Source organism: Ictidomys tridecemlineatus, chromosome 14 (assembly GCF_052094955.1).
Source record: "Ictidomys tridecemlineatus isolate mIctTri1 chromosome 14, mIctTri1.hap1, whole genome shotgun sequence".
Lineage (NCBI taxonomy): Eukaryota > Metazoa > Chordata > Mammalia > Rodentia > Sciuridae > Ictidomys > Ictidomys tridecemlineatus.
The window spans coordinates 67,490,540-67,510,546 of NC_135490.1; the positions used below are offsets into that span (position 1 = coordinate 67,490,540).

At 44.9% G+C, this 20,007-nt stretch overlaps 1 long non-coding RNA gene across 1 annotated transcript; it reads left to right on the forward strand.

Moving 5' to 3' along the window:
* Window positions 1-15,536: 15,536 nt before the first annotated feature.
* On the forward strand, window positions 15,537-19,056 carry LOC144370480 (uncharacterized). Its single transcript, XR_013430458.1, has 2 exons — window positions 15,537-18,144; window positions 18,585-19,056. It is a non-coding gene; the product is annotated as an uncharacterized LOC144370480 (long non-coding RNA).
* Window positions 19,057-20,007: the final 951 nt, after the last annotated feature.

A 20,007-nucleotide genomic window follows, 5' to 3' on the forward strand; every position in this document is an offset into this window, starting at 1 on the left:
AGGAGGAGGAGGAGGAGGAGGAGGAGAAGCTGAAGGAGGAGGAGAAGGACGAGGAGGAGGAGGAGGAAAAGCTGAAGGAGGAGGAGAAGGACGAGGAGGAGAAGAAGACAGAGGAGGTCACTCGGGGAGACCTCAGTGCCCTGGAGGCCAGTTCTAGGCCCCCAGAGGGAAATAGTGTTCTCGAGAGGCCCCCCGTGTCGCCCAAGAAGTGGATCTGCCTGTCTGCCTCCCCATCCATCCAGGGAGAGCAGGGCCTGAAGCCCACCTGTGCTCTATCCCAGGGTTGGCCCTCACTAACTGCTGCTTCCAGGAGGCCGCATAAAAGAAAGCTGCTCATGCCAGTGGCCCTGCCATCACTGATTGCCTGGCATCAGGATGGGCTGCCCCCACCTGCAAAGCGGCCACTTTTATGTTCAAAAGGCACCCTGAGGAGGGTTCAGAGTGCCAGAAGTAACCACGTGAAGCCTGAGACACAGGTCGCCCAGGGCGGAAGAGAGGCTCTGGAGGACTGCACCACCACTGTCCATTCATCCTCCCCACCTGCAGGCCCTACCTGGAATGCAGGCCCCCTCCCCCCACCCACTGACCCCTCCCCCATCCCAATGGAATTCCAGCCTGCTGGGCCCCTGAACCTACCCATCCCTCCACCTTCCCCCTCATCTAATATTCTACTGCCTCTTCCCAGGAAACCTCCTTCTCCCTTCAGCCCCAGTCCCCATGTTGGAATTACCCCTAATGTGTTTCACCTTCCCACACCTCCTACCCAGGTCCCTTTCCCCTCCAATCCTACCTCTTCCAGAATGGAATCCCCAACCCCCATGTGCATAGATCCTCCTCCTCCTCCTCCTCCTTCTCCTTTTCCTCTTCCTCCCCCTCCCCCTCCTTCTCCTTGTCCTCCTCCTCCTCCTCTTCCATTTCCTTCTCCTCTTCCTTCATTTTTTTCTCCTGCTCCTCCTCCCCCTCCTCCTCCTCCCCCTCCTCCTTCTCCTCGTCCTACTCCCTCTCTTCCTCCTCATTCCCCTTCTCCTTTTCCTCCTCCTCCTCCTCCTCCTCCTCCTCCTCCTCCTCCTCCTCCTTTTCCCTCTCCCCCTTCTCCATTTCCACTTCCTCCTGTTCCTATTCCTCTTCCTCCTCCTCCCTTTCCTGCTCCTCCTCCTAGTGTTCCCTCTCCTTTGGCTGCTCCTCCTGCTGCTCCTCTTCCTCCTCCTCCTCATTCCTTCCCAAGACCCACTCCTGTCCCTTCCACCCCAAACCCCAATACCCAGGGCCAGCACTCCACTAGGAGTGTCCCTCCCACCCTAATAGCCATGTCATCGGCTCACCTCTCCCAGAATCCCGCTGTGCTGCCTGAGGACATGGCCATGGACACCACTCCCCCTTCCATGGCGGTCATTTTGTCCTCTCGTGCATCCAGTGACAGCAATGTCCATGGCCATAGGCAGCCCAGGCAGCCAGCAAAGGGACCAGTCCTCCCCAGCCCTGCTGCTCCTCTTCCTCCTCCTCCTCATTCCTTCCCAAGACCCACTCCTGTCCCTTCCACCCCAAACCCCAATACCCAGGGCCAGCACTCCACTAGGAGTGTCCCTCCCACCCTAATAGCCATGTCATCGGCTCACCTCTCCCAGAATCCCGCTGTGCTGCCTGAGGACATGGCCATGGACACCACTCCCCCTTCCATGGCGGTCATTTTGTCCTCTCGTGCATCCAGTGACAGCAATGTCCATGGCCATAGGCAGCCCAGGCAGCCAGCAAAGGGACCAGTCCTCCCCAGCCCTGCTGCTCCTCTTCCTCCTCCTCCTCATTTCTTCCCAAGACCCACTCCTGTCCCTTCCACCCCAAACCCCAATACCCAGGGCCAGCACTCCAATAGGAGTGTCCCTCCCACCCTAATAGCCATGTCATCGGCTCACCTCTCCCAGAATCCCGCTGTGCTGCCTGAGGACACGGCCATGGACACCACTCCCCCTTCCATGGCGGTCATTTTGTCCTCTCGTGCATCCAGTGACAGCAATGTCCATGGCCATAGGCAGCACAGGCAGCCATCAAAGGGACCAGTCCTCCCCAGCCCCCCAACCCTTCAGTTCTCCCAACCCAACCCCAATCTCTCCCATTCCATTGTCCCACCACCCACCCCTCAGCCTGCTTCTAGGAACCCTGCTGGACAGCAAAGAGCCTCTCTTCCCAATGCCCCCACCGTTACCACGCTGCCAGTGCACGACCACTCACCGGCCTCCACCCTGGCACAGAGGGCATCAGCACCACCAACCTCCCAGGCTGCCAGTGAAGAGCCCATGGATACGACCCCTCCTTCGAAGGCTTTCAAGTTCTAGTCACCTCCTGCCTGCCAAGTTCTTACACTGACTCAATTTGGTAAGCAGGGCAGACACGTCCACAGCTATTTCTATATTGTAGGCCTGGTGCCACATATTTGCGATTTGTTGGCTTTTCACATAATTGCTGAAGACATAATCACCAATGAAGCAGTGCATATGTGTACGTGCACACACACACTCACACACACACACTCACACACACACATACACAGAAATGCCACAGTCTTTGTCTCTAAGTTTCAGAAGTAGGCAAACTTGAAAATTTTCTGAAACTATAAAGGAGACTAAAGAGATGTGATAAGTGTATGAACTGTGGGAGCCTGGACTTAAATCAAGCATGGAGGATGACAACAGGACAACTAAGAAATTGGGCTATAGACTAGAGGAAAGTGTTGTGTCAATGTTAGTTTCCTGAATGTAGGAATTTTCCAGGGTTATGGGAGAGAATGTGCTGTCCTGGACAAGTCACAGCAGAGTAAAGGCATTAAGTGCACAGGGGTAGGAGACACAAATACTTCTCAAACTGTTCAGAAAGGTTGAATTAGGGAAAGAGGCAAGATAAAGTACATGTGGCAAAATGTGAAAAGTCTGTGACTCCTCCTAGACATTCCAAAGAACTCTCATGGAGAGACAGGAAATAAAGTTTGTCCAGGCAGTTTCAGTGGTCTTCCCTCCCCCACTAGGAAGAAAAGTTTGGCATTCATTTGCAAACACACTTCAATATTTCACATGTATAGATGAATCTTTCAACTATTATAATATAGACCTGTCTCCCTCATTAATGATGTGTTAAAAATCTGTAAAAGCTGTTTGCTCAACAAGATGAGTTCAACAAGATTGATTAGATCAAAAAGAATTCCCATATGGAATTCTCTTAACAGTATTTCTAAAGTTTGAAAATCCTACAGAGTAAAAAATATCTAAAATTACTATAAAGAGTAAATAACAATGGATTGGAACTGATGTAACAATGACTGCAGGTTGTGTTTACATAGAAAAACACAAGTGGGCTTTACAGGAGGAAATGTGAGCAGGCCAGAAACAGGGCAGCAATGAAGTTACGTAAGTTGTCAAGAGTTTGATAGCACCATGACGTTGATCATAAAACTGTTCCATGATGTGTGTCCTCATGAGAACCCTGAGGTGCCCGTTTCCATGACTCTGTACACTATGCTTTGCTTTGCTTCACGTTCTCTATATTGAGGAAGCTGGAGTAGAGCAGCTTTCTATTTCTCAAAAAGATTAAATTTAATCTCAATTAAAGGAAGACCTTTCTAACATATGGGACATGAGTAGTCACATTGGGTCTGGCCTTGTGATCCTCAGGTGGCGTACTTGTCATCAAATATAGCAGTTGACCTTGTGGGGAGGATCAGTCTTCAGGGTCAGTACCAAACAGCAGAGAACTCAGCCCATCACAGGTTGAAAGCAGAGCACTGCAGCACCAAGGGAATGAGGTTCTTGACTCAGATAACCATTGGTGAATTAGGCTAAGGCTTGCTGAATATTTGTTGGTACTTGCCCTCAACTAGCTTTGAACTATGAATAGATATATCTGAGCAGCTGGCTCCGACAGAGGGCAAGATGGAAGCACCCAATAGAGAATACTATGAACCAATGTTCTATTCCCTGGAAGTGTCTTTCTTACTCTGAATTTTCTACTCCTTCCCATTTGCAGGCCCCAAGTCTTTGGCCATAGGACTGAAGTCACCACCAGGACTGGCCCATCAGGAAACTCAAACTTCCCCAAAGAAACAGAGCATTCAAGGAGGAGAGGTGTCCCATATGGAGACCACCCAAGTGGAGGAAGGGGAAAAGAAAATCAGACACACTGGCGTGAGAACTGGTCCACACTGTTTATTTTTTGCATTAGCTTCAACCAAAGGAGGAACGGTAGTTTTATTGTCCCAGTGAGACCCTCGATATCATTCATTGTCTTCTGAAGAGACTACTGGTCACTGCGGAATAGAAGAAAAGATACTCATGCTCCAATTCCATTCCACTGTAAAGTGCACAAAAAGAGTACTACCACATGAAAAATTCATGTGTCAGGAAAAAGAATTCTTGAAAGAATGATCACAATTTTTATTAGATGTTTTGGCCATGAGTCATTTATTCCCTTTATGATTTTTTTTTTATTTCTGGGGAACTAAAGCAGAACTTGCAAATGAGAAAAGTTAACATTCTTCACTTTTAATAAAATATGGGTGTGTTTTATAAACTAATTCATAGATCTTACATCTTATTAGCTTCATCTCTTTAATTCCAGTCTGACAACAAGAATAACTGCTCCATAAACTTAAGATAATACTACTAAACTGAATAAAAAACAGATTAATAATAAGATTTCATCAGTTCATCTGTCAAATCAATACTTAGGAATTAATTGTGGATTGTAAATTTCATTTTAGTTTATTTAGTACTATATATTTGGGTGCTTCCCTATGATTTTGACCTAAATATATAAGGAAATCATATTTTTAGATTGCTATAATAAAATCTGTCAAAGTTATGTTTATTTTTATGGTAATGTCTTTCTCTTCCATTTCAAAGTGTGAGGGAAAAGAAATTTATCTGTTCAAATTCTATTTTATGTTTTGTATTAACAATTACCAAAAGTCTTTCTTGAATATATCATTTCTGGAAGAGGATGATTATGATAAAATGTGAGGATACAACTAGAGTAGTAGTTACAACACTAACTCCATATGCAATGTGAAGGTCAAGAGTAATTACTCATTCATAAGTATTGATTGAGTATATTCTCTGCATGGTACTACTTATAAATTGGTGATGAGCAAAATAAATATGGCCATTACTTTCAAGTAATTTCAGACTAATGGGAGGGTAATGCTTCTAGGAAACAAAAGTCTGAAAGAATTGCAGTGTTTAAGCACTCTATCATAATTCCCTTGGTGACAGGGACAGAGACTGGAGACAATAAAGATCTTTTTTGTCTTAGTTTGGAGGAAGTAACTAATTGTCATATATAAAAGTGTGGTTATGTTAGGATTCATCAGAGGACAATAAGGTAATAAAGGATATAGAAATACTGTGGTTTTCCTAACTAATGGGGTGATTTCCATCAGGAAGGATAGAAACTATGTAAAGTTTGAGGTGTAACCTAAAAACTTAAGCTGCAGTTATAAAGAATGCTCTGGGAGAGCAGTAAATTGAATGTAACTAAAAGAGATCACTTTAAGGAAAAATACTAGACAATACAAGAAAAGAAAATGCTACAAGGGAGAAAGGAATATAAACAGACATACAAATATCTGAAAACTTCCAAAAGATCACAAATCATGCCTGTGGACCTTGGGAACCTAAAACTTAGAAAGAATTCAGAAAGAACTTGTTAACACAATTATGGGATGTTAAGAGCATAAAACGAAAGTAGTTCTCACTGTATATATGTTATAGTCTCTTAAGTTAACTCCTCCTAAGTGGAGTAATCATTCACTGCATTGTCTATGTTGAGTTTGTGTGTATAAATACAATCCAAACAAAGTGACATAACACATTCAATTAGTGTAACCCACCCAGGAAGCTCAGCCCAGGCTGTGGGCTTGAACTCACCAACCCTTCAACCCTGAATAGCAGCAATGGGCTGCTTGGTCTTGTGGATATGATGTCAACCCAGATGCCCTTGTGCACATCACTCAACAGCTGGCTAGGCTTTCCTATAGTGCAGTGCAGGGGTTTAGAGTCTCCAGGACAGGCTTGGACTTTGTCACAGGTGGGCTGGATATGGGGCATCATGTCCAGACTTCCCATTTGCCAGCTTCCCTCTCAGGCATGAAGTGGTCTTGAAACCTGCACTGCTGGGCCTGGAGGGAAAGCTGGTTTTGAAGTGCTCATTCAAGTCCTGGGGTCCACACTGAAGCCCAGGGTTAAACACTGTGCATCTAAAACACTCACTGTGGAGCATAGAGGAGATCTGCATGTATGCCTGACCTGACACCATCACGAAACCCACACTCTGGTTTGGTGGTAACCTGCTTGATCTGAGCTGGGCAATTTTCCTGACCTTCAACCTGGCTAAGATATTCATTGCTAGCTAAAGGGGCTTCCTAAAAACTCACGTGTTTGCCTCCATGGCCTTGCTCTTGCCCCACAAATGTATGTAAATTTTATTGTTTCTAGTTTTTCTGACTCTTTTTATGCATCTATCTTGCTTTCTGATTGGATGTCAAAGAAAGATGTGACATATGTTCATGGTAATGTGTGGAGCTAGACATTATGCAAATTTGGAATAACAACATGTTTTGTGTGTGCAGAAGATTGAGCCAAAGGTGCTCTTCCATTGGGCTTTACAAAACTCTTACTTTTTATTCTAAGACATTTTATTTTATTCTATACTTTTGGGATACTACCCTAGAACTCAACAACTTCTTGCCTCAGCCCCTGAATTACTGGGATTATAGGAATGCACCACCACACCTGGATTGACTAATAATTTTTAAGTCCCTTTCCCTTATTTCTTAAATTTGAACCACATATTTTAAGGAAAGCCTCATCTTCACCTCGGTATGGAATGTAATCTCCCATCGAACAGCATGGTCCAGTGCTGCCTGAGAATCTGGGCTAAGCACTGTGTGTCCTGGGCTCACTAGGTCACTTCTGGTCATCATTACTGGGGGGTGGATATGGGAACATGTATAGATTGGGACCTGGAAGATAATGTAGCTTTCCATCTCTGTTTAAGACAAGCGAGTGGCCAATGAACCAGGAGGCCCTTGTGACTCTCAAGATCCTACCTCTGTGGTTAGGTCACTTATCATCCTTTGTGCTCTGTCTATCCCTCCAGTTGCCAGCATAGCACCAGCCCGTGGAGGAGAACCAGTTGCTACCCAGGAGCCCTGCCTTTCACCTTGAACCCTCCCATCAAGTGCCCCAGGACAGTGTCCAGACAAGCCATTGACCTTGCCTCTCCACAGCCTTTGTAGCACTACTCAGTGGTGAAAACCACCTACTACAGCACTGGTCAATCTCTTTCCTCCTCTGTGGCTCCAGAACTCCAGGTTCACAGGCAGGTTTCTATCCAAATGTGACAGATGAATCCCTTCCCTTCAAGGCAATGGAATGTGTGAGAGGAAGGTGATTCTGGTACCAGGGGGTCAGCCCATATGAGAAGACAGAGAGCCTGATAGTGACTTGTCTTCAGACACAAGGAAATGGTAACTGAAACAGTGGGGGAGGTCCTGGGTGTGTGGGAGAAAGAATGCTATGAAACCATGGCTGCCTCTCCCTGAAATCTGAAAAGTTAGAACAGCAGAGCATCTCCATGCCCAGATAAATAAAGGTTGACACCAGGTACTTCCCCTATTTAAGGGATACTGGGCTCCTTAGGTGACCCAAAGCCTGAAACTAAGGGACATACAATCCAATTCATGAACCATCACACATGGAACTCCCTGACAGTGCCAAAAAATGACTAGCATAGGAGGGTAGAGGTGCTTTGATCCTCAGACAAGGGCCAGTGGTCCCCCCAAACAGGCCACTATCCCCCAACCCAGCAGGACTGACAATGTATCAGCTAGATTCGAGGAGCCCACTGCCCCTTCTAGCCACACCAGCCCATGATTTCCCAAACACATTCGTACCATCCCCACTACAGCAATCCTATGTACCAAGTGCCCACTGGGATCCTGCCAGCTAAGTGGACCCACCCTTCCTTTCACTGTGACAGGAGCCTGCATCCTTGGAGATACACAGCTTAAAGGCGTAATTGCCATTATTGAATCTCTTGGACAGATGAAGATAGTGGGGTTGGAGGTTTGCTAGGAAACAACCTGCAGCCCTCCAAGTCCAGACAAGACCAGCAAAGAGACGGACTGCAGCTCACAATACAATCCCTTGTAGATCTTTCAGGCTTTCAGGGTAGCCTGCCCTCCACCACTTTAGCCTCCTAAGGTAGGGCATGGGGGTGCAGGTCTGGGAGATGTCTTTGGAGGGACCAGCCTCCTCCATGTGCAGGTTCTCACTAGGCCACCCCTCTCTGCCCTGCCACCAATAGCCAGGCAGTTCATCACAGGGGAGTTGCGATTCTTCCCCTGTCTGGTCCCACTGGTTCTCTTCCTTGTCCCTCCATATCTGATCAGGCTTTGGGCACTAGATGGGGTCACCAGCCTCTTGACCCTGAGACATCTACCTCCTAGTCCAGGTGAGTTCAGTTTGCACCCCCTGGAGGGCAGATTACTTGGCCAGTGAGGACAGTGTTTGGGTAAGAGGGTGTCACCTGGTCATGCAGGTGACTAGCATACATGGGATGGGGCTCTCCAACAGGGTCATGTTCCATCTTCTACATCCGGCTTGTGGCTTTTGCCAAAGTTGCCATGAATTTAGGCACTGGAGTTGGGTTTTCAAAATAAAAGGAGCTTTCTGTCTGCTCAGGACCCCAGAATGAACAAGGGGAAATGTAGAAATAGCTCACCATGCCCTTTGAGAGCCCTGCATTTTTTCCAGGAGATGTACTCAAAGCTGCTTGCTGTGGCCATTATGCCAGGTGCATGGGGCATGGAGAGGTATGGGGTTGGGGACAGGAACAGAATTCAGGTGCTACCCAGTGGGTGTCCCTTCCCCACCAAGCACCAGTTTCCAATCCTGATGCCTCTTCCTTCCATGCACAGGCTCATCTCCAGTGCTGGTTAGATCCTTTCCTACCTGCAGTTCTCAGCAGCAAGTGCTCATCTGTGCCAGTGGAGGTGAGAGGGCCCCTAGGCTTTGGGAGCCACAAAGGCCACTGCCTGGCTGAGTGGTAGTGTTCAGGCCTGTAGGCCTGGAGGGGTCCACAGCTTCCTTGGGAGGCAAGTTCTAGCTTCTTCCCTCCAGGATCCTTGGGCACCGAAGCCATGAGAGTGACTCTAAGGTCTGCAGAGGAGGAGGCCAGCTCCTTACCTGGGTGACCAGGTCCACCACTGGGCAGAAAAGATCACTGTGGCCAGGCTCTTGTACTCTGACTTCTCACACTAAGAGATGCCACCGCAGCTGTCCAACCCTCCAGGAGATTGCAAAGTCTGCACACTTCCTTGGCAAGAGGGTATGTCCCTGCCCTGCTGCAAAGGTCATCAGGGACATTATTGGAGAGCTGGATCCTAACTACTAGAGGGGCATGGGACTGAGTGGGGAAATTTTCCCAAACCAGGAACCTACCCAGAGCGTGGGTACCCAGCCCACAGATGAATTCAGAGTTTAAGCACAGCCAACCCTGGTCAGCAGTCCCTGAACCTCTAGTTGTATGTTTTAATGATGAAAATAGAATATAAACATTAATAACACCCTCATCCTTAAGATGAATAAGCTCTTACTTGATATTCAAAGGAAAAAATAACTCTAGAGAAGTTCAATTCCATAGAATTTATCTGAGCAAGCAGAAATACAAAAATCAACAACTGGAATGAGTGGATTCTCTGAAAGCCCTCACAATCACAAAATGTCCATGAAACTAATGTGTGCAGTGCCATGTGGCAGTTTTTACGAACTGAAGTGAGGCACAAAATCCTTTCCTTGCTTACAACAATATTACGACTCTGCACTGGCCAAGTTCAGCTGCTGTACTTGCCTGAGCCAAGGCTATTCAAGAAACGAGGCTGTCAGTCAGTCAAACTACTAAATTGTCTTGCAGTTTTCAAAAGGACTCAGTTTGAGTTCCTACATAGGTTTGCCACTGATGTCTGCCTCGACAGCTGGACCCTTGGAGACTCAACTGCTGCACAGTCTGAACAGCCAAGCCTGAGGCTTGCTTGCAGTGGCTCTGGGCCCCACTGCAAACCTACTGGAGGACCTGCCAGAGAGCGCACCAAATGCATAAACTGTGGCTCCATCTAGACACTGCTTGGTGGTAGGAGGGAACTGGCCCCTACCTGTGCAAAGCCTGCAGCCTCTACACTAATATGAATGACCTCAGTCTGCCCCTCATCAAGCAGCAGAAGCACGTGCCTTCATCTTGGTGGCTAGGACTATCCCATGACAACTGGCACACCACCATCATGACCTTATGGTGCAGAAACTCTGACGGCAAACCTGCGTGCAATGCCTGTGGACTCTATCAGAAACTCCATGCAGTGCCTCAACCTCTTCCTACAAAAAAACAGGGAATTCAAACTAGAAAACCAAAACCTAAAAACAATGAAGTCAAAGACTTGTTCTCCTAACAGCAATAATTTGGTTCTGTGACTCCAACTTCTCTATCTTCTAACTCAGAGGATTACAGCAGAACTACTTCCCCTCCAACAGTTCCAATAGCCTCAGGGACAGGAGCCCCTGTGAGGTCTGCTGCAGGAGAGGGCACCAACCCTGAATATAGCAAGCTCCATTATTCAGGTCAAATGGGCTCCACATAGGCTTCAGTCTGGCCTTGCCAGCTGAAGTCACGTCCTCAGTGGGACAGGATTCCTATTGTGCTCTGGCCCTGGCCTCAGCCCTTGTGACAACGAGGTGGGGAAGGATCTACCCAAGAAGGCCTTGCACCTCTTGTGTCTGAATTTGTCCAGCAGCCCAGACTGTGGGGACCGTGTAGACAGTGCATCCCACCCATGTGTGATTTCCCCAGGAGGCTTGCTAAAGAGAAAAAGATGATGAAGCTCCTCTAGGAAAGGGCCAGCGTGTGAAAACATGGCCTGCTCCATTGGGCCAGGGACACTTCCAGCCAGTCTGCCACAGGTTGGCTCCTAAACTGCTTGCAGAAACTGGGACTAGGAACAGGGCCAATTGCCTGCTAAGGAAAATGCAGAGATTCTTTCCAACAAAGTTCTATGTGAATTGCCCCAAATCATGTGTTTCTTCTGATCAATTATTTTGATCAATCAATATTGGTTATTCCAGAATTTCTGCACACCTCTTCCACATGCATATTTCACAAGCATTCGTGGAGAAGATCATTGGAGGCTGTTTGGCACAGTCTTGAAGACTCAGTGAGTTCCTGGCTCTCTTGTCAAAATATTGTTCAGTTTGCAAGACTGAGTAGTGACTCCAACAGACTCTGCGACTGATGTTTCTCAAAGGTCATCTTACCTGACTAGTCTGAGGTCAGCTGGAATTTGTGCATAGGTAGCAAGCAAGATATTATTCTTCCATGCATATATTTTTTTAAAAATAAGTGAAATTTCCATTGCAGCAATCAGAGTTAAATCATTTGCAGAAGGTGGGACAACATTTTTATAATGAACGTAAAAATTTACCTCAATGTTACTTTAAATAATTTAAAAGAATAATATGAACTTAAACCTTCTTATTCTTCTTTACATTTATTTTGCATTTCTATATTCCTGATTGCTTAAGAGAACTATTTCAAGAAAAATCTTTTTTCAGAAAATTTTGCTTTTGTCCATTTGTTAAGAATTTTTAAACAAGAATTCCAACATATGCCCTTTCTTTTACTGTGGATTATGTACTGGAAAAATAGCAACAGAACTTTACCACCTAGTGAACAACACTTGTAAATATTGTAAGCATCTATGAATGCTCTGATGAAGTCTGTATAGTCTGCTAACCCACAGGCTGGTTAACATTAATTTTTTTAAAAATGCAGTGTCATATGGAAACCTATTTTGATAGAATTTTTAAAATAAAAGGATATTGTTTTTTTCTGTAGAAAATGATATAAATTTTTTTATTGTGGTCCCTTTTTTTTATTTATTTATTTATTTATTTATTTATTTGTTACTGTGACCCAAATCCCTAACAAGAACATCCATTGTAGAAGGAGAAAAGATATTTTCACAATATCAGAGGTTTCAGTCCATGATCAGTTGGCACCATTGCTTTGGGCCAGAGCAGAGGCAGAATATCATGGTGAAAGCCCATGACAGAGGAAAACTACCCTGTCCCATGGCAGCAGGAATGCAGAGAGACAGAGCAAGCTCCCAGGGAGAAAATGTAACCCACAAGGGCGGGCGCCCACGACCTCCTTCCTGCTGACTCACATCACCTGCTGGCAGTTACCACCAAATACCTAGTCCTCTCAAATCATCCACTCAAAATCATCAAGATTTGGAGGTCTGGGGTTATGGCTCAGTGGTAGTGCACTTGCCTGGCATGTGTGAGGCACTGGGTTCGAATCTCAACACCACATATAATAAAAATAAATATCTATCAACAATTTAAAAAATTAATAAATAAAATTAATAAATAAAAGTATTTAAAATCTCAGGATTTGTTAGGTCAACTGTTAGGCCAGAGCACTCACAATCTAATCACTTCACTGTGAGCATTTCTGCATTGTCACCCGTGAGCTTTGGGGGACAACTCACACCCAAAGCATAACACATTTTAATTACCAAACAGAAAGTAGTTTTTGCTCAGTGTCTACGTAGGTTGATCATCACCAGATCATTGATGATGTAATTCTGTCTACCTTGTGGCCTGGTGAAACTCCTTTCCAGTATTCCCATGGAAGTTCCATCAGACCCATCCAGCACACCAACACACTAGCTAATATCTACACCCAATTAGGTCCCATCACACGTCCCATTTCCAAGGCAGCAGCATCAGGCACCACGACTTACGGAACGCAGGAGTTGTTCCTGTGCCCCCTGGAACCTTTGAAGCACAGCTGCATTTTTGGATGATGCTTCTCTAAATACAAGAGTTGTTTGCTGTTCAAAGCCCCACACTGTTTTTGTCTTAGGGACTGTGGTGCATCTTCATGCCACAGTGCCCCTTCAACTAATGCTAGAGCAACCCACACTGGAGCCTCCCAAGGCCTTCAGGGCCACAGACAGCAATGAAACAACCAGGTGCTGCATGAAAGGTAATTTTCCAAAGACTTAAGAGCCAAAAAAACCTGTTGGAGGGTGGTGCAACATCAGTAAAAGGCCAATTGAGCACATGGTTGCCTTCTTTCTCCACAAGAGGAGTGTCTAGAGTGGCTTCACATACTCTTACCCTTGGTGTAACTCCAAACCTCTTAAATTCTTCTGCCAATTTGTCTGCATTTGCATTGGCTAGATCCTGTGTAGGAAGGAATCTTCTTTCATACACGTGACATTCATTGGAGAAAAGATAGTTTCTTCAACAAATGATGCTGAGAAAACTGGAAATCCATATGTAGAAAAATAAAATGAAACCCCTATCTCTCACCCTGGTTGAAATTCAACTCAAAGTACATCGAAGACTTAGGCACTAGAACAGAGACCCTGGGTCTAGTAGAAGAAAAAGTAGTCCCATGTTGGCCGAGGAACTGACTTCCTTAACAAGACTCCTAATGCACAAGAAGTAAAATCCAGAATCAATAAATGGGATATATTCAAACTAAACTGTCTCCTCAGTAAAGAAAACAATCCATAATGTGAAGATAGAGCCTACAGAATGGGATGAAATCTTTACCACATGCACCTCAGATAGAGAATTTCCAGAATATATAAAGAACTCGAAAAACTCAACACCAAAAAAAAAAAAATAAATAACTCAATTAATAAATGGGCTAAGGAACAGAACAGACACTTAACTAAGAAGATATACAATCAACCAACAAATATATGAAAAAATGTTTAACACCTCTAGTGGTTATAAAAATGCAAGTCAAAACTACTCTAATATTTTATCTCACTCCATTCAGAATGACAATTATCAAGAATACAAGCAGTATTAAATGTTGATGAGGCTGTGGGAGAAAAGGTACAATCATACATTGCCCGTGGCCTTGCAGATTGGTGCAAACATTATAGAAAGTGGTATTGAGATTCCTCAGAAAACTGGGAATGAAACCACCATTTGACCCAGCTATCCCACTCTTAGGTTTATACTCAAAGCACTTAATATCAGCAGACTACAGTAATGTAATCACATCAAAGTTTATCAATATTTATCAATTCACAATAGATAAACTATTTAACAAACCTAGGTTCCCTTCAACAGATGAATGGATAAGAACATGAGGCATGTGCACACAATGAAATATTACTCAGCTTTAAAGAAGAATGAAATTATGGCTTATGATTTCATGACCACGATGATTCTACATCACATACAAACCAAAGAATGAGAGGCTATACTCCATGTATGAGTCATGTGTCAAAATGCATTCCATTCTCATGCGTAACTAATTAGAAAAAAATTAGAAAAAGTAAAACAAAGAAAAAAACTGACTCTATTTATATTATTTGATTCTCAGTCACAAAAGGGGAAAAAAGGAAGATAAGTAACCACAATCCTGATCTTCCACATGAGTACTGCATTGAAATGAATAGGTATTGGACTTGGTTGAATGTGGCACATGTGCAAAAAGTGATATATATCTTGACACACCACGTCCTTCAATCCTCAGATTGAGAAATGTGTCCCAAGTCCTAGGAGGCTTCACAGCAGCTGAGGGATTCCAGGACTGGGATGTGTCCCACTCGTCCTTGAAGCCATACTGTCCCTGCTTGAGGCCAGGACTGCTTGCCCACAGGGCTGCAAATCTGGGTGCAGTGGGTGGTCCTGCCTGCATGAGGAGCCTGGGAGACTCTGAAGGCCAGGTTTTCCCAGTCCTTCCACACCTAGTGATTCACTGACCAGGGCCCTGATGAGTTGGGGTTGGACAGGCAGAGTGGTTGTCAGTCCCTGCAGAGTAAGAGATTGAACCTCTCTAGTGGCATCTCCATCAGGGACATAGTGGGCAGCCCCCCACCCCAGTCACACACCCTGGCGCCAGCAGCACCTGCAGCCTCTGCGTCTGGATAAAGGAGACACGGAGCCTCATCCTGGCAGCAGGAGGAGCAGCTATGGAGTGGTGATGGATTCCCTGGGAGAGTGTTCTGGGGCTGCTTCAATGAAATACGTGGATTGTCCCATGGGACAATTGTCCAATGGGTTAAAACATAATAAACGCACTGTACAATTCAAAGGCAGCATCTCCATCTCGCCACTCCTCCTGCCCATTGTGGAGTCCTGTCAAGTCCCCACTGTTCTTTCTCAATATTTTATGATCATTTGGCTTCCTTGTATCTCCATGTGCTTCTAGAGGGCTTTAAAATTCTTTTTTTTTTTGTAGTTTGCTGATTTATTTTTAAATTAAGTAATTAATTTTAATTAGGTGTATATGACAGCAGAATGCATTGTGATTTATCGTACACAATTGCAGCACAACTTTTCATTTTTCTGGTTGTACACGATGCACCATTTGTGCATTCATACATGGACCTAGGGTAATGATGTCCATCTCATCCCACCATCTTTCCAGCCTCCATTTCCCCCTTCCCACTCCTCCCTCCCTTTGCCCCATCAAAGTTCCTCCATCCCCCCTTCTCCAATTATGGATCAGCATCCACTTATCAGAGAGAACATTCAGCCTTTGATTTGAAATAGCTGCAGAGTCCTGCGCTTTCCTTGGCGGCTTGGCGGCCGAGTGGCCGACCAGCCAGCAGGGGGCGCACTGTCCGCCGCGCTCCCTCCCAGCGCCCGCTTCCGCTAACGGAAGCCTGGACGGCTGGAGGCTGCGGGATGGCGGTGCCGCTCAGGTCCCGCTCTGGTCGCTACCTGCGCTGCCCGGGCACGGCATCCACTGGCCCGGCCTCACGCTCCGCCCGTCGCCGGCAGGTGTGCAAAGCCGGACCGGCCGAGGCGGCCATTTCCGCGGCCTGAGACCCGCGGCCCGCGGCAGCTGAACCAGAACTTCGGGCGCCTCTTTCCCGCTAGGACGCTGCCTGCCCCGCGCGCCAGGGCGGCCGGCGGGCAGGTGTCCTCCGGGAGGAGCCTCTGGGACCCGCGGCGGGCGGGGATGGCGCGCAGCAACCCGAGTCTCTCTTACCTCTGTCCCTGTGGTGCCCGCTGATGGGGACTGGTTGCCGCCTGGGGCGCCCTGGAGCTGGGGAGGGGCGGCGGTTGAGCGCCTGAGGGAACCCGCACCCACCTGTCCGCCGGCGCGGGGTGGGGGCCAGGTGAGTGGTCAGTGAGCATGCGTGGGCTTCAGGTGGTGCAGAGGGAACACCGCGGGCTGTGCCAGTTGTGCCTCCAGGCAGGAGCACCAGAGGATGAACCACAGGCCTTGCTTGGCTGCCTCCTAGCTTTCCCTGAGGATGACCGCTCACTCTGAAAGCTCCTTTTTCCACTGCTTCCTTTTGTACCTGGGCAAACACTTTGTCATGAGCCATGCTCTGTGATTTGTGTTTCTAAGTTTGATTATTCACTTTCTATAGATCAATTATGAATCTCTCCAATTAGGACTGTAATGTTTTTCTCAAAACTCAGTTTTTGTTTTTGACCTACAAGCAACCAAAAACTTAGCCTTTAATGCATGCCTTTTTCTTCATGAAATCAGCTAAGAAATATGTATGGAACACCCACTGTGTGCATTGTGCTGGGCACTGTACTGGACACCCTCCATGCATATTTGATTAAGGCATAGGCTTTTGCATCACATGTCCTTTCAGTTTGGTGGAAAAGAGAAGAGAATCAATTGCTCATTATCTTTCTTGCTTGGCATGATCTCAGCCAATACTCTCAAATTTCACTTTTGTTCAAGGATTCTGATTCTTGCAAGAACATTTTAATTTCTTTGGGGAGTTCATTTAGTATCTGAAATTTTGTGTGTATTTCATGCTGCCTTTCTATAATATGCCTTTACTGGCTTTTTAAAGTGCACATATGTAACTTTTCTGGAGACAAAAATGAGGCCTTTACCTATAATGGGGGTCCTGTTTGGTTTTTAACACAGTATGCAGTGTGGTTACTGCTGAAGCTGAAAACCTGGTATTCTTTCTCGGTAGTGGTAATGTTTTTCTGGCAATTGCCATACTAGGCCTTTCACATTCTTGGAGTATATTGGAACTTTATGAATACAGAAATGTTTAACAGGCTTCTGACTTTATCCCATGTAACACTTGAATTGAGAGTCTCTTGTTTTCTTTGTATATACTCATACCCCAAATTCACAACTTAATTTTGAAGTTTATCTTTCATTTGATGAACTTTTCCCCCTCACAAAGATTCCAAGTTTTTCTCAACTCATGAAGCCGATGATACATAAACAACTGTAAAGAGAACCACAAACTGAGATGTGTTTCTTTGCTATCTTCATCTAGACACAGTTATGTCTGTCTCCTATCCTACCCCACCTTGGCCTTATGATAAAAATTCATAACCCAGCAGAATTACAAAGTGTTAAGTCCACAAATAATTGCCAAGTCCTGTTCAAAGTCATTCTTTCTCACCTGCCTTTACCTGTGCTTTGATTTTGAATAGCTTGTGCTGTTTTGGAGCCTTCATTTCTTAAAAGTTAAAATGGACTGGTAGAGAATAAATACAGCACAGGAGGAGTGATTTCAGTGACTTAGTCACAAACCAACACAAAATATTTTAATGAGTGAATGGGATTCAATTGTCATTTTGTAAATGATCATCTTTCTTCCTTTTCTGGTAGGGTTTTTAGACCCTGAGGAGGAATTGGAGCTGATCCACATTATGGGAATGGAAACCACCGAACCTGAGCCAGACAGTGCAGTGCAGCCTGCCTCTTGCTCTGATGACCTTTCATGCCAAATGAGACTCTGAGAAGATCACTCCATTGAAGACTGTCCTAAGAAAAAGCAGGATCAGAAGAGACTGGGAACTCAAAGAGGTCTTGAGACCAATGTTAAACACTTTGCTAGAATCTGGATCAGTTCATGGGGATTTTAGATCTAGAGACGAGAGTGGTGATGAGAGCAGTTTAGTTTCCATGAACCTATGGAAATGAAACCTCTGGAAATTAATCCATCATGTCCAACAGAAGAAAATGATGTATCTGTCCTGATTCCTGTGGGGGACCAACTACCAGAAGCCCATCTTTCCACTGATGTTCCAGAAAAAAACGGTTCCAATCCAAATCACAGCTTTCCACCAGAAACCACGGGTGAGACAGTGGTCCATTCGACCGCAGGGCACTTCCAGACTGAACTTTTTAAAAAATTTATTTATTTGTTCTAATTCTAATTAGAACAATTCTAATTAGTCATACATGAGAGCAGAATTCATTTTGATTCATAGTACACAAATGGAGCACAACTTTTTATTTCTCTGGTTGTACACAAAGTAGAGTCACATCATTCGTGTCTTCCTATATGTATCTAGGGTAATGATGTCCATCTCATTCCACCATCTTTCCTACCCCCATGGCCCTCCCTTTCCATCCCTCCCCTTTGCCCTATCCAAAGTTCATCCATTCCTCCCTTGCCCCCTCCCCCATTATGGATCAGTATCTACTTATCAGAAAAAATATTCACATTCAGTTTCAAGTGATATTCCTACTAGCCCCGACTGCATATACATTGTAATGGATTGATTATATTCCAGGGATTTTTCAAGACAACAGATTTGGACATTTGGACATCAGTGATCAATTGAGTACTGAGCTCTTCCAGGACAAAAGTGAGGAGGCTTCCCTTGACCTAGTGTTTGAGCTGGTAAGTCAGCTACAGTGTCACACTCACAAAGAGAATGGAATTGAAATTTGCATGGAGTTTCTGCAAGGCACTTGTATTTATGGCAGGAATTATTATTCATGCTTAGAGCACTGTATATTATTTTTCCTATTTCAAGAAAATTTACCATTTGTCAAAGAAACCAACTTCCCATTTAAAATTGTCTGTTAACTATGAAAGCTGTATACTTGAGTCATTTGCATATCTCTTCATACTGTAGTGGTCTTTCCTTTGTTATTGACTGATACAGTACCCTGATTACAAGGTTATTTTGTACTTGTCTTAATACACTAGTATAATAACAACTGCTTAAAAATAAAATAAAATAAAAGTACCATGTGAAATTGATGATTACTGTAATCAAGCTAATTAACATATCCACCCACTCACGTGTGTGTGTGTGTCTGTGTGTGTTTGTGTTTGTGTGTGTGTGTAGTGAGAACACTTTCAAGCAGAACAATTAAAAAATTTTTTTAGTTGTAGTTGGACACAATACCTTTCTTTTATTTATTTTTGTGTGGTGCTAAGGATTGAGCCCAGGACCTCACATGTGCCAAGCAAGTGCTCTGCAACTGAGCCATAACCCCAGCTCACAGAGCAGCAAATTTAAGCATACAACAGAGTGTTATTCACTGTGGGGACCCAGTTGTAGGACAGATGTCCAGAATTGGCTCATGCTGCATCACTGAAGTTTTGTAATCTTTGGGTAAACCCCGAGCTCCTGGGAACCACCATCCTGCTCTCTGCTTTTACAGAGCAACTGGTTTTGATTCCACACTTCATTGAGGTCATAGAGCACGACCTTCTACATTTGCTTTTTTCACTTAGAATAATGTCTCCTAAAGCTCATTAGGGTTTCAAATAACAAGATTTCCTGCATTTTGAAGGCAGAATATTGTTCTGGGTGTCAAATGGTTGACATGTTTTTGTATGTGGACATAATCTTAAAACACCAGTTAAGAAAATTAACGAGATTTTTTTCAGAAGTGATTTATGAAACATTACTTTTATTTGTTTTAGTACCAGGAATTGAACTCATGGGGGGTTAACACTGAGCCATATCCCAGCGCTTTTTGTTTGTTTGTTTGTTTGTTTGTTTTCAAAGTTTGAGACAGAGTCTTGTAAACTTGTTTAAGGCCTTGCTAAATTGCTGAGACTGGATTTGAACTTGCAATTCTCCTGCTTCAACCTCCCAAGCTCTGGAAAGTAGTATAGAAATCCCTCAGAAATCTTGCAATGAAACAAGCATTTGAACTAGTTATCCCACTCTTTGGCATATACCCAAAGTACTTAAA